Below are 7,500 nucleotides of genomic sequence, written 5' to 3'. Positions count from 1 at the left end.
CTGGGGAGCCTAAATGCCCCTAGGAATACGTGGGGTGGAGCTGGGGAGCGGAAAAGCCCCTAGGAATACTTGGGGTGGAGCTGGGGAGCGAAAATCCCCATAGGAATACATGGGGTGGAGCTGGGGAGCGAAAAAGCCCCTAGGAATACATGGGGTTGACCTGGGGACCGAGAAAGCCCATAGGAACACATGGGGTTGACCTGGGGACCGAAAAAGCCCATAGCAACACATGGGGCTGACCTGGGGACCGAAAGAGCCCATCGGCATCCATGGGGGGGAGCTGGGGAGCGGAAAAGCCCCTAGGAATACATGGGGTGGAGCTGGGGAGCGAAAAAACCCCTAGGAATACTTGGGGGGGAGCTGGGGAGCGAAAAAGCCCTTAGGAATACATGGGGGGGGAGCTGGGGAGCGGAAAAGCCCCTAGGAATACATGGGGGGGAGCTGGGGAGCGAAAAAGCCCCTAGGAATACTTGGGGTGGAGCTGGGGACCGAAAAAGCCCTTAGGAATACATGGGGTGGAGCTGGGGAGCGAAAAAGCCCCTAGGAATACTTGGGGTTGAGCTGGGGACTGAAAATCCCCATAGGAATAAATGGGGTTGACCTGGGGAGCGGAAAAGCCCCTAGGAATACTTGGGGTGGAGCTGGGGACCGAAAAAGCCCATAGGCATCCATGGGGTTGACCTGGGGAGCGAAAATCCCCATAGGCATCCATGGGGTTGACCTGGGGAGCGAAAATCCCCATAGGCATACGTGGGGTTGACCTGGTGCCCGCCCCCCCCACGGAAGTCCGTATGAGGTTTTTGAAACGGGCCTTGCCCGGGCCTTCGATCCAGGAGGGCGGACACTTTCGGCGGTTCGTCCCGGTGGCTGGGCCGGGTGCCGCATCTACAATATAGCCAAGAAACGTTCGCGGAGATTTTCGAGAACACGTTTTTAAGGACCCTCAATGCCCATGTTCGGTTCCAGAAAGCCGGTCAGAGGGATCTTCGGGGCAGAACCCTGCCGTGTTGAGGGGCCAAACCCGAGTTTGGAGCCAGGTCAACGGGGAAAACCGGAAAAGGGCCGGAGAAGGCGGTCAGGCCGGGCGAGAGTTCCAGGAGCTCGGCCACAATTCCGATTTCGTCCCGGTCAAGGGCTCCGTGGAAGGGCAGCCCGGGGGCGGGTCCAAGGGCCCCGGCAGGGACCCGGGCCTCCGGGGTCGGAGCCCAGGCACCCCGCCGAGGGGTGGTCGTCCCGGGCCAAGGCGGCGGGAGCCCGGGCAGGACTCCGCGGGGCAGGCCGGGCGGGAGTTCCAGGAGCCCGGCCGCGATTCCGACTTCTCCCCGGTGCCCTGCCCGGAGGCCGGGCAGGTCCGGGGGCCTTCGGCGCGGGCGGCGGGCTGCTCCCGCGGGGGAGACGAGCCGTGCTGGGCCCCGGGAGGGAGGCCCGGGGTCGACCTGGCGCCGGGGCTCCGGCCCTGGAAGTCCCGATGAGGTTTTTCAAACGGCCCGTGCCCGGGCCTTCGCTCCAGGAGGGCGGACACTTTCGGCGGTTGCCCCCGGTGGCTGGGCCGGGTGCCGCATCTACAATATTGCCAGGAAAGGTCCGCGGAGATTTTCGGGGACACGGTTTTCGGGACCCTAGTTGCCCATCTTGGGTTCCAGGAGGTCGGGCAGGGGTACCTCCGGGACCGGACCGTGCTGCAGGAGGGGCTCAACCCCGGGTTTGGCTCCATGTCGACTGGAGCTCCGGCCCAGGGGCGGGCCGGGCGAGAGTTCCAGGAGCCCGGCCGCGATTCCGGCTTCTCCCCGGTGCCCTGCCCGGAGGCCGGGCAGGTCCGGGGGCCTTCGGCGCGGGCGGCGGGCTGCTCCCGCGGGGGAGACGAGCCTCTCTGGGGCCCGGGAGGTTGGCCCTGGGTCGACCTGGCGCCGGGGCTCGGGCTCCGGAAGTCCGTATGAGGTTTTTCAAACGGGCCTTGCCCGGGCCTTCGCTCCAGGAGGGCGGACACTTTCGGCGGTTGCCCCCGGCGGCTGGGCCGGGTGCCGCATCTACAATATTGCCAGGAAAGGTTCGCGGAGATTTTCGAGGACACGGGTTTCGGGACCCTAGATGCCCATCTTGGGTTCCAGGAGCTCGGACGGAGGAACCTCCGGGGCCGGACCGTTCCGAAGGAGGGGGTCAAAACCGAGTTTGGCTCCATGTCGACTGGAGCTCCGGCCCCGGGGCGGGCCGGGCGGCCTGCCCGGCGAGAGTTCCAGGAGCCCGGCCGCGATTCCGGCTTCTCCCCGGTGCCCTGCCCGGAGGCCGGGCGGGCCCGGGGGCCTTCGGCGCGGGCGGCAGGCGGCTTCCGCGGCGGAGACGAGCCTCTCTGGGGCCCGGGAGGTGGGCCCTGGGTCGACCTGCCGCCGGGGCTCGGGCTCCGGAAGTCCGTATGAGGTTTTTCAAACGGGCCTTGCCCGGGTCTTCGCTCCAGGAGGGCGGACACTTTCGGCGGTTGCCCCCGGCGGCTGGGCCGGGTGCCGCATCTACAATATTGCCAGGAAAGGTTCGCGGAGATTTTCGAGGACACGGGTTTCGGGACCCTAGATGCCCATCTTGGGTTCCAGGAGGCCGGACGGAGGAACCTCCGGGGCCGGACCGTGCTGCAGGAGAGGTTCAACCCCGAGTTTGGCTCCATGTCGACTGGAGCTCCGGCCCGGGGGGCGGGCCGGGCGGCCTGGCCGGGCGAGAGTTCCAGGAGCCCGGCCGCGATTCCTACTTCTCCCCGGTGCCCTGCCCGGAGGCCGGGCGGGTCCGGGGGCCTTCGGCGCGGGCAGCGGGCTGCTCCCGCGGGGGAGACGAGCCGCCCTAACGCCCGGGAGGGAGGCCCGGGGTCGACCTGGCTCCCGAGCTCCGGCCCTGGAAGTCCGTATGAGGATTTTCAAACGGGCCGTGCCCGGGCCTTCGCTCCAGGAGGCCGGACACTTTCGGCGGTTGCTCCCGGCGGCTGGGCCGGGTGCCACATCTACAATATTGCCAGGAAAGGTCCGCGGAGATTTTCGGGGACACGGTTTTCGGGACCCTAGATGCCCATCTTGGGTTCCAGGAGGTCGGACGGAGGAACCTCCGGGGCCGGACCGTGCTGCAGGAGAGGTTCAACCGCGAGTTTGGCTCCATGTCGACTGGAGCTCCGGCCCAGGGGCGGGCCGAGCGGCTTGGCCGGGCGAGAGTTCCAGGAGCCCGGCCGCGATTCCTACTTCTCCCCGGTGCCCTGCCCGGAGGCCGGGCGGGTCCGGGGGCCTTCGGCGCGGGCAGCGGGCTGCTCCCGCGGGGGAGACGAGCCGTGCTGGGCCCCGGGAGGGAGGCCCGCGGTCGACCTGGCGCCGGGGCTCCGGCCCTGGAAGTCCGTATGAGGTTTTTCAAACGGGCCTTGCCCGGGCCTTCGCTCCAGGAGGGCGGACACTTTCGGCGGTTGCCCCCGGTGGCTGGGCCGGGTGCCGCATCTACAATATTGCCAGGAAAGGTTCGCGGAGATTTTCGGGGACACGGATTTCGGGACCCTAGATGCCCATCTTGGGTTCCAGGAGGTCGGACGGAGGAACCTCCGGGGCCGGACCGTGCTGCAGGAGGGGGTCAAAACCGAGTTTGGCTCCATGTCGACTGGAGCTCCGGCCCGGGGGGCGGGCCGGGCGGGCAGGCCGGGCGAGAGTTCCAGGAACCCGGCCGCGATTCCGGCTTCGACCCGGTCGACTGCACGGCGGGCGTGCAGGCCGGGGGGCGACTCGCAGGGGCCCTTCCAGGCTGCGGGGCCCAGCGGTTGGAGCCCGGCTACCCCGGCGAAGGGGCGGAAGAACCTGCACGGCGCGGCGGGAGAACCCGGCATGCTTCCGCGGGGCAGGCCGGGCAGGAGTTCCAGGAGCCCGGCCACGATTCCTACTTCTCCCCGGTGCCCTGCCCGGAGGCCGGGCGGGCCCGGGGGCCTTCGGCGCGGGCATCAGGCGGCTTCCGCGGCGGAGACGTGCCTCTCTGGGGCCCGGGAGGTTGGCCCTGGGTCGACCTGGCGCCCGGGCTCGCGCTCCGGAAGTCCGTATGAGGTTTTTCAAACGGGCCTTGCCCGGGCCTTCGCTCCAGGAGGGCGGACACTTTCGGCGGTTGCCCCCGGTGGCTGGGCCGGGTGCCGCATCTACAATATTGCCAGGAAAGGTTCGCGGAGATTTTCGGGGACACGGATTTCGGGACCCTAGATGCCCATCTTGGGTTCCAGGAGGTCGGACGGGCGAACCTGCGGGGCCGGACCGTGCTGCAGGAGGGGGTCAAAACCGAGTTTGGCTCCATGTCGACTGGCGCTCCGGCCCGGGGGGCGGGCCGGGCGGGCAGGCCGGGCGAGAGTTCCAGGAACCCGGCCGCGATTCCGGCTTCGACCCGGTCGACTGCACGGCGGGCGTGCAGGCCGGCGGCGACTCGCAGGGCCCCTTCCAGGCAGCGGGGCCCAGCGGTTGGAGCCCGGCTACCCCGGCGAGGGGCGGAAGAACCTGCACGGCGCGGCCGGAGAACCCGGCATGCTTCCGCGTGGCAGGCCGGGCAGGAGTTCCAGGAGCCCGTCCACGATTCCTACTTCTCCCCGGTGCCCTGCCCGGAGGCCGGGCGGGCCCGGGGGCCTTCGCCGCGGGCGGCGGGCGGCTTCCGCGGCGGAGACGAGCCTCTCTGGGGCCCGGGAGGTCGGCCCTGGGTCGACCTGGCGCCGGGGCTCGGGCTCCGGAAGTCCGTATGAGGTTTTTCAAACGGGCCTTGCCCGGGCCTTCGTTCCAGGAGGGCGGACACTTTCGGCGGTTGCCCCCGGCGGCTGGGCCGGGTGCCGCATCTACAATATTGCCAGGAAAGGTTCGCGGAGATTTTCGGGGACACGGATTTCGGGACCCTAGATGCCCATCTTGGGTTCCAGGAGGTCGGAGGGAGGAACCTCCGGGGCCGGACCGTGCTGCAGGAGGGGGTCAAAACCGAGTTTGGCTCCAAGTCGACTGGAGCTCCGGCCCGGGGGGCGGGCCGGGCGGGCAGGCCGGGCGAGAGTTCCAGGAACCCGGCCGCGATTCCGGCTTCGACCCGGTCGACTGCACGGCGGGCGTGCAGGCCGGGGGGCGACTCGCAGGGGCCCTTCCAGGCTGCGGGGCCCAGCGGTTGGAGCCCGGCTACCCCGGCGAGGGGCGGAAGAACCTGCACGGCGCGGCGGGAGAACCCGGCATGCTTCCGCGTGGCAGGCCGGGCAGGAGTTCCAGGAGCCCGGCCACGATTCCTACTTCTCCCCGGTGCCCTGCCCGGAGGCCGGGCGGGCCCGGGGGCCTTCGGCGCGGGCGGCGGGCGGCTTCCGCGGCGGAGACGAGCCTCTCTGGGGCCCGGGAGGTCGGCCCTGGGTCGACCTGGCGCCGGGGCTCGGGCTCCGGAAGTCCGTATGAGGTTTTTGAAACGGGCCTTGCCCGGGCCTTCGCTCCAGGAGGGCGGACACTTTCGGCGGTTGCCCCCGGTGGCTGGGCCGGGTGCCGCATCTACAATATTGCCAGGAAAGGTTCGCGGAGATTTTCGGGGACACGGATTTCGGGACCCTAGATGCCCATCTTGGGTTCCAGGAGGTCGGACGGAGGAACCTCCGGGGCCGGACCGTGCTGCAGGAGGGGGTCAAAACCGAGTTTGGCTCCATGTCGACTGGAGCCCCGGCCCGGGGGGCGGGCCGGGCGGGCAGGCCGGGCGAGAGTTCCAGGAACCCGGCCGCGATTCCGGCTTCGACCCGGTCGACTGCACGGCGGGCGTGCAGGCCGGGGGGCGACTCGCAGGGGCCCTTCCACGCTGCGGGGCCCAGCGGTTGGAGCCCGGCTACCCCGGCGAGGGGCGGAAGAACCTGCACGGCGCGGCGGGAGAACCCGGCATGCTTCCGCGGGGCAGGCCGGGCAGGAGTTCCAGGAGCCCGGCCACGATTCCTACTTCTCCCCGGTGCCCTGCCCGGAGGCCGGGCGGGCCCGGGGGCCTTCGGCGCGGGCGGCGGGCGGCTTCCGCGGCGGAGACGAGCCTCTCTGGGGCCCGGGAGGTCGGCCCTGGGTCGACCTGGCGCCGGGGCTCGGGCTCCGGAAGTCCGTATGAGGTTTTTGAAACGGGCCTTGCCCGGGCCTTCGCTCCAGGAGGGCGGACACTTTCGGCGGTTGCCCCCGGTGGCTGGGCCGGGTGCCGCATCTACAATATTGCCAGGAAAGGTTCGCGGAGATTTTCGGGGACACGGATTTCGGGACCCTGGATGCCCATCTTGGGTTCCAGGAGGTCGGACGGAGGAACCTCCGGGGCCGGACCGTGCTGCAGGAGGGGGTCAAAACCGAGTTTGGCTCCATGTCGACTGGCGCCCCGGCCCGGGGGGCGGGCCGGGCGGGCAGGCCGGGCGAGAGTTCCAGGAACCCGGCCGCGATTCCGGCTTCGACCCGGTCGACTGCACGGCGGGCGTGCAGGCCGGCGGCGACTCGCAGGGCCCCTTCCACGCTGCGGGGCCCAGCGGTTGGAGCCCGGCTACCCCGGCGAGGGGCGGAAGAACCTGCACGGCGCGGCGGGAGAACCCGGCATGCTTCCGCGGGGCAGGCCGGGCAGGAGTTCCAGGAGCCCGGCCACGATTCCTACTTCTCCCCGGTGCCCTGCCCGGAGGCCGGGCGGGCCCGGGGGCCTTCGCCGCGGGCGGCGGGCGGCTTCCGCGGCGGAGACGAGCCTCTCTGGGGCCCGGGAGGTCGGCCCTGGGTCGACCTGGCGCCGGGGCTCGCGCTCCGGAAGTCCGTATGAGGTTTTTGAAACGGGCCTTGCCCGGGCCTTCGCTCCAGGAGGGCGGACACTTTCGGCGGTTGCCCCCGGTGGCTGGGCCGGGTGCCGCATCTACAATATTGCCAGGAAAGGTTCGCGGAGATTTTCGGGGACACGGATTTCGGGACCCTAGATGCCCATCTTGGGTTCCAGGAGGTCGGACGGAGGAACCTCCGGGGCCGGACCGTGCTGCAGGAGGGGGTCAAAACCGAGTTTGGCTCCAAGTCGACTGGAGCCCCGGCCCGGGGGGCGGGCCGGGCGGGCAGGCCGGGCGAGAGTTCCAGGAACCCGGCCGCGATTCCGGCTTCGACCCGGTCGACTGCACGGCGGGCGTGCAGGCCGGGGGGCGACTCGCAGGGGCCCTTCCACGCTGCGGGGCCCAGCGGTTGGAGCCCGGCTACCCCGGCGAGGGGCGGAAGAACCTGCACGGCGCGGCGGGAGAACCCGGCATGCTTCCGCGGGGCAGGCCGGGCAGGAGTTCCAGGAGCCCGGCCACGATTCCTACTTCTCCCCGGTGCCCTGCGCGGAGGCCGGGCGGGCCCGGGGGCCTTCGGCGCGGGCATCAGGCGGCTTCCGCGGCGGAGACGTGCCTCTCTGGGGCCCGGGAGGTCGGCCCTGGGTCGACCTGGCGCCCGGGCTCGCGCTCCGGAAGTCCGTATGAGGTTTTTCAAACGGGCCTTGCCCGGGCCTTCGCTCCAGGAGGGCGGACACTTTCGG

Source organism: Alligator mississippiensis, unplaced genomic scaffold, assembly GCF_030867095.1.
Source record: "Alligator mississippiensis isolate rAllMis1 unplaced genomic scaffold, rAllMis1 scaffold_19, whole genome shotgun sequence".
NCBI classification, from domain to species: Eukaryota; Metazoa; Chordata; order Crocodylia; family Alligatoridae; genus Alligator; species Alligator mississippiensis.
The sequence above is the reverse complement of the archived record's forward strand: the minus strand, read 5'-3'. Positions refer to the sequence as shown.